At 42.9% G+C, this 7,015-nt stretch overlaps 1 pseudogene; it reads left to right on the forward strand.

Moving 5' to 3' along the window:
* Positions 1–421: 421 nt before the first annotated feature.
* Positions 422–1,294, forward strand: LOC148028678 (uncharacterized; annotated as a pseudogene).
* Positions 1,295–7,015: the final 5,721 nt, after the last annotated feature.

Genomic DNA, 7,015 nt, shown 5'->3' on the forward strand with positions numbered 1-7,015 from the left:
GTTGGACTATTTTGAGCAGATGCAAGAAGAGGGTGTGTCCCCAGACCCAAGTTCTTTTGTCTGCATATGCTGAATGCGAACAATGACTCATGCCTACTATTTGAGGGGGAAGGGAATGTAAAAACAGCACTTGTCGAAAGAGAAAAAGAAGATGCGCTAATACTAGAGGGAAGAAGCTTTTCCTGGGGGCCGTCACTTTATATGATAATGGGACTAAAAGTTTGGCGGACTTGGCTTGTGGAGAAAAGGGGATCTGTTGCTTTATTTAAAAAAGAGTTTTTTTTTTCGTGGAATGGCGACCTGAAAACGGCTATTCCGGTTCCTCTGTGTGAGAGGCAGAATTACGGGGACTTTTCAGTAGCCGCCTGTGCAGAATACTAAGGATAATCCACCATGCAACACATTGTTTGGAGGGGAATCGATGCCGAAGAGAACCAGTATAGTCTCGTTGGCTGTGGTCATAAATTCTGTAGAATTTGTGTGGAAGGATAGATGTGGAAGATTGAGAGGGTATGAGAGGAGGGAGAAGCTTATGTGAGGGAGTTTTTGTAAAAATGTACAGGGCAACTAAACCATGGAGGCTAAGAAGACAAGGAGTGGAATCGATGGGAAGGCTCAGAGAAGGGAGGACTACACTGTCTGGAAGATGTCTGCGACCAGGAATTGGAGGAGGCTTTTCCATTCACTAATTTGGGGAAATTGGGCAAGAATCTTCATCCAGAACAATTCGTGATCCTGCTCCACATGTCTTCTCGCCACCTTCTGTGCAGGGCTTCCTCTGTTTTCTTGTGCTCCCAGGCACAAGCGTGCCGAATGACGTGTGGTGCTATCTCCGCCAGGCAGGCGGGGATTCGTCATCATCAGCATCCACTGCAAGAGAAAAGCAGTAGCCTCTCCTTCTCTTATTATACCTGCCCCCTGCGTAGATACACCACGCGAGGCTCTACCGACAGCCACCTCATCGAGCTCCTCAAATCCGAAATCGAACACGAGCTTCATGAAGAGCCTCGCAAGCAAGATTCTTTGAAGGGATTAGCTGAACCATTCGAGGAGTTAGATAAACCAGGCACAGAGGAAGTCATATTGAAAAGAAATTTTGCCAATAAGCAGATTGCCATTATGTGCTTGGTGGAGAGTGAATACCAAGACAAAGATGAAGATCCTGAAGAGCAGAATGAAAAACCACTGGAGGTTTTACACATGAATGTTAACGTAACAAAAGGAATGAAATTGCCAAGCTTTGGAAATAGAGTGCATCTTTTTGCGTGGAGACTGCTCGCCCTTGCTTCATTGACGATCAGTGATTCAGTGCATCGAATGTCTCTGTAAAGTGCCTCAGAGCGAGGCTTTCTTCTCGGTCTGGCTAGTGACTACATTGACTATTAGTGTATCAGTTTACTGAATGTCTCTTCAAAATGCCTCAGAGAACAACGCTCTGTTTTTAGTAAAGAGCTCAGGTTGTAGAGTGCTCGGTCTTGCTTCATTAACTATTGGCGAATCGGTTCATTGGCCATGAGATATTTTTGTCCTCTGGAAGGCTTGGCTTTGGCAGAAACCTTACAAAGGCTCATTCAATTCATTTATGTGAGCTTCTTTGCTGAATTAGTGCCTCAGTCTTTGTCTTCTGCAATACTCCTGCGGTGAAAGAATCTTTCAGGGCATTTGAAAGAATCCGTCTCTCATTGGTTTGAGAGAGCAGTCGATCACATTCGCCCGCTTGCTGCAAAGGCTCTGAAGCTCCAGAGCGAATTCTGAAGCATTCACTACTATGTCGCACATCTCTTTCCATGCCGACAAGAAACTAGCCTCATCTATGTGTTGTGATCCATTTGACTCCCTTCCTGATTCTATCTTTCTGTATATATTCAACAAGGTCCTTGATGTTACAAAAAACAATGGCAAAACTGAACTCGAACATCTAAATGTAAAGCTGGATATGAGTTACTATAGCTTTTTCTGAACATGGACCTCATGTAACTCACTTGACAAGGAATATAGTGAACTTTGGCATCCAAAATTTGATTTCTTCTTGTTAGTCTCTTTTCTTGTTGCAACTTGAACTCTGTGTTCAGCAGCCCTTACACGAAATCTACGACATTTCTGGTGAACCCGACGTGAAAGTGCTGCGTCATTTTTTTTCAGCAAAATGGGAGACTTGCAAGAAGAGATGACAGATGATAATGTCATGAAGAATCTGTTTCAGTCATTTACCATGTATATGCAGCAGGAAGCTCACGCAAAACGTGACAGTGATGCTATGGATGCCTTGAAAGCTGTCCAACAGGAGATGAAGCAGTTTAATGGCCAGCAAGTGTCAACTTACTTGCATTTGTATGAAGAAAAGATGAAGTTTTTTGGGGTTTCTCAAGATGTTTGGAGCCGCTACTTCTTGCGGATCGTGATGCGCGCTCTTGAAGGTCGAATTGCAGAAATTCAAGAAGCACATGCAGGTTGGGCTGAATTTAAGAAGGCATTAAAAGATGAATATTTCTTGGAGGATACAGGTCTTATGAATCGCAGGAATTTTTTAGCATGGGTTTCTATGCCTAATAAGGGACTTTCTGTTACCGCTCTTCTGCGAGAGTTCGAAAGCCGTTATGATCAGTTAGATGGGACTCAACAGCAAGCTTTGGAGATGCAGAAAGTGGAGTTATTTTTACAAGCTGCAGATGCTGATTTACAGGAAAAGTTGGATGAACTTTTGGAAGATCAAGCTACTGATTCAGGTTTAAAGACCGAGTGGAGACATGTCATTGATGCTGTGAATGCTCTTGTTAAGAAGCAGCGCAGGAGAGTAAGGTTGCATCCCAATACAGGATCAGTTCCTGAAAAATCCTTGGAGACTTCTTCTTCTACCCCTGCTGCAACTTCTTTGCCTAAGCCTACTCCTGCTGTGAATCCACCAATTCCTGCTGCTCTAGTGCCCTTATCTGTAGATGATGTTATTAAAGGCTTAGCAGATTTGACGATTGAAGCAGTTAAAGCTGAAGTTGGTAAGTTAAAGGAGCAACTTATGTCAGTACCTGCTGTAGCACCTGCTCCAGCGACTGCTTTTCCAGTTGATCAAAGAAAAGGGTGACGATGTATTTGGTGCGATAGTACAGAACACCAACACTGCAGAGATTGTGATGCTTTTCAGGAAGCACATAAGAAGAATGTAGTGTTCTCGGGACAAGATGGGAAGATATGGCTGACAGAGACTGGCGCTCCTCTTGACACAAACTTCGGTAAGGGAGGCATGAAGAAGCTTGTTGATGATATGGCTGCACGATCAGCTTATGTGAGTGTTAGAGGAGATGCTTCAGCTTTTGGAGTCCAGCTTGAGCAGAAATCTAATGGAGACTCTGCTTTATGGTCCTCTGCCTTGGAGATAGCGAGAAGAGGGAAAGTTCAAGCATCTACTATGACTTGTGTGGGCTCCAGCATCCGAGGAGAAACAGGATGGGATTCTCCTGTTGACAGGTATTCTATTTTTGCTTATATGGCTAAAACGCAAGGTTTAGATGCCATGGTTGAGGAAAAGAGAAGAAGAGATGAGGAGAGTCCCAGCTCCTCCAAAAAGACTAGAGGGGGTGATTTTGTTTCACCACCTGTTACAGCTCCACCTATGTCAAGTTCTCCAGCTCAAACAGGTCCTAAACAACCTATGGGAGATAAGCAGATGAAAGAAAAGAGGCAACCAAGAAAGGAGCCAGGATTCAAGCTCTTGTCAGACCTTGATATGTAGATGGATATGAGTAAGATTTTTCATGAAAGAATTTTGAATAGTGAAGTTACTTTTACTGTTGGAGAGGCTCTTGGGATTGATAGAAGAGAAATACAGGATCAGATGCAGGATCTTTTGCGGAGGAAACGTCATGCGATGGAAGGACCTGCTTTACAGGGATTGTGGCATGGAGCTCTTGGGGAAGAGCATGATGATGCAGTGATGGTTGAGAATGCTTTTGTTAATCCGCAATTGGAGAAAATAGTTCAGCCTATGCAGTATGAAGATGATGATACCCCTATTCTCATTCCTCGCAGCCATTTTTCGCGAAGTCATTGGGCTAGAGCAACCACTAAGACAGTGGTAAGGATTGGAGAGAAACAAATTCCATTGGTCGCTTTAGTCAATCATGGTTCTGAGATTAATCTTATTGCTCGAGGTGTTTATGAGAGTGGCAAGTGGCCTATGGATGCAGCGCATGGCTGGCGCATGAGAGCCGCCAATAATACTTCTGGTGATATGTATGCTGCTTGTCCGAGTATCAGAATTTCTATTGGTAATGTTGAAGAGGATTATCATTGCTTTGTTTAGGATTCATGCTCTTATCCTATTATTCTTGGACAGCCTTTCATTACAGAAGCAAGAATGGAAACGAAAGTGATAGATGACGGGTCAGCTTATGCGCGGATACGCAGTAAAGATGGTATGCGAGCTGTTCAGTTTATGACTGTTGGGGTAAATCATCCGAGAAACAGGGACTCCTTGCGTGAGGCACCACAAACTGCGAAGGAGTTGGATTTTCATTAGGTATCGCTGTCTTGCGAGACGCCAGTGGTACGGAGCGGAGAAAAGAGGAGATCTCGCCTCCTGGCAGCCAGTCTTTCTTCAATAAATTTGTTGGTTTTTCTTCAGATAGTTCAGTGAGTTATCAGAAAATTTCAGATTTGCCTAGAGCTGCCAGGCAATACATTGGTCATAAGGAGAAAGAGTTGAAGAATGCTGGTATTTTGCAAGCAGAAGAGCATGTAGATGGATTGTATGAAGGGATGTCTTATGCAGATACATTGTTTGAGATGGGAGCAATGCTGAAAACTGATGTATGTAAGGGTTCAAAGATCATACCTGTGCAAACCTTGGATATGTTTCAGGAAATTTGTGGTTTTATGCTGCAAACAGAGTTAGAGGCTGAGAAAACTCAGCAAACTGAATTTATGGCTGATCTTGATCAGCTAACAGAGCTGCAGAGGGCTGAATTCATTCAGCCAACAGAGTTGAATGCAGAAAAATTTCTGCATACAGAGTTTCAGGATGCACCTATGCAGTCCATAGAGCTGAGGGCTGAATCCATTCAGCCAACAGAGTTGAATGCAGAAAAATTTCTGCATACAGAGTTTCAGGCTGTACTCATGCAGTCCATAGAGCAAAAGGCTGAAAATTTTCAGCCAATAGAGTTGAAAGTTGCTGAAAATTTGCAGAAATTGCAGCAAAGAAAAGAGTGCTTGAATGATGCCAAGGTTGACACAAAATATAAAACAGTTGATAAGAAGGTTAAGCCGGTTGCAGGCCCGCTTCCTTCTGATAGTGATGAACAGATTGAAAAAGCTATGAAGCAGCCTATATTGAGAGATCCTGCAAATATTGGACATAAATTTACAGCTGAAACTCTTGCAGAATTAAAGATTGGAAATGATGATTTCTTGCTTCCAGTGGAAAAAGAATGTTTTAGAGAGATGCTTGGACGTCATGGTAAGGCATTTGCTTTTTTTCCACATGAAATTGGCTGCATTAGTCCCGAATTGGTTGCACCTATGGTCATCTTCACTGTTCCTCATGTGCCATGGAATATACGTCCTATACCTGTGCCTAAAGCACACTTGCCAAAGCTGATAGAGTTGCTGAATGAGAAGATTAAAATGGGGATTTTGGAACCCTCTTCTACACCTTATTCTAACAAGTGGTTTATTGTACCAAAGAAGAATGGTACTTTGAGATTTATTCAGGATATGCAGCCCGTGAACAAAGTGACAATCAGGAATGTGGGAATAGGTCCAGTTGTGGATGAATTTGCTGAGGCTTTTGCAGGACGAGCCATCTATTCTCTAGGTGACTTGTATTCAGGTTATGATCAATTTCAGCTTGCCTTGGAAAGCAGGGATATTACTACTATGCGAACACCTATTGGTCTTGTGAGGATGTGTACCTTACCTCAAGGTGCCACAAACTCAGTTGCCCATATGATGAATGCTATGCATAGAGTTCTACGAGACTATATTCCGCAGTATACCATGCCTTTTCTTGATGATGTGCCTATTAAGGGTTGTGCAAAAGAAGAAAAGAATGAAAGTCTTGATTTGCGTGGATGTAGACAGTTTGTGGTTGACCACTTGGTTGCTTGTGAGCAAATATTGACACGATTAGAGGAGGTAAATTTGACACTTTCAGGGCTGAAATCTGTTTTTGGTGTTAATGAAGTCATCATAGTTGGGCATATGGTTGGATATTATGGCAGGAAGCCTTCTCCTGCAAAGGTGGATGCCATAAACAGGATTGCAGAGTATTGCTCGACTACTTCATAGGTGCGGAGATTTGTGGGAGCTTGTGTATTTTACATGATTTGGATTCCTCATTTTGCTCATATAGCAAATGTTCTTTATCACCTGCTTCGAAAGGGGCAGAAATTTCATTGGGATGAGAAGCATTCAAAAGCCATGTGTAAGCTCAAGAAGCTGTTGCAATCAGCTCCTACTCTATGCAAGGTGGATTATCAATGTGGACGGCCGATCATGTTGACAGTTGATACTAGCCCTATTGGCATAGGTTGGGCTGTGGGACAGGATGATGCTAATGGAAATAGGTATGCAATCCGCTTTGGAGCTAAAGTTCTTAATGAGCGACAGAGGAGATATCCGCAGATCAAAAGAGAGTTGTGGGGAGTAGTCACTGCACTGAAGTGTGACAAAGGATATTTTATTGGAGCTTCAGTTGTTGTGGAAATAGATTGTTTGCCTTTGCTTGGGATGATTACTAGTTGCTCGGCTCCAGATATAGCGATGCTTCGGTGGATTGCCTAGATCAAATCATTGAATCCAGAATTTCGACACATAGTAGGGAAAGATAATCCAGTTGCTGATATGCTATCTAGAGTGAGATATGAGGATGAGAAGTCAATGCTTGTTGCAGAAGATGATGAAACAGAGTTTGCTGCTTATGTCCTTGTTCATGATTGTCATGTATCTACTGTTGAAGCCTTTATTGAAGAACTTTATGTTGACGAGTGGCTGCAAATTGGACAGTATCTAAATTCATTGA

This window comes from Lygodium microphyllum, chromosome 11, assembly GCF_053477565.2.
Source record: "Lygodium microphyllum isolate KBCC chromosome 11, Lygodium_microphyllum_v1.1.10, whole genome shotgun sequence".
In the NCBI taxonomy this organism is placed as follows: domain Eukaryota; kingdom Viridiplantae; phylum Streptophyta; class Polypodiopsida; order Schizaeales; family Lygodiaceae; genus Lygodium; species Lygodium microphyllum.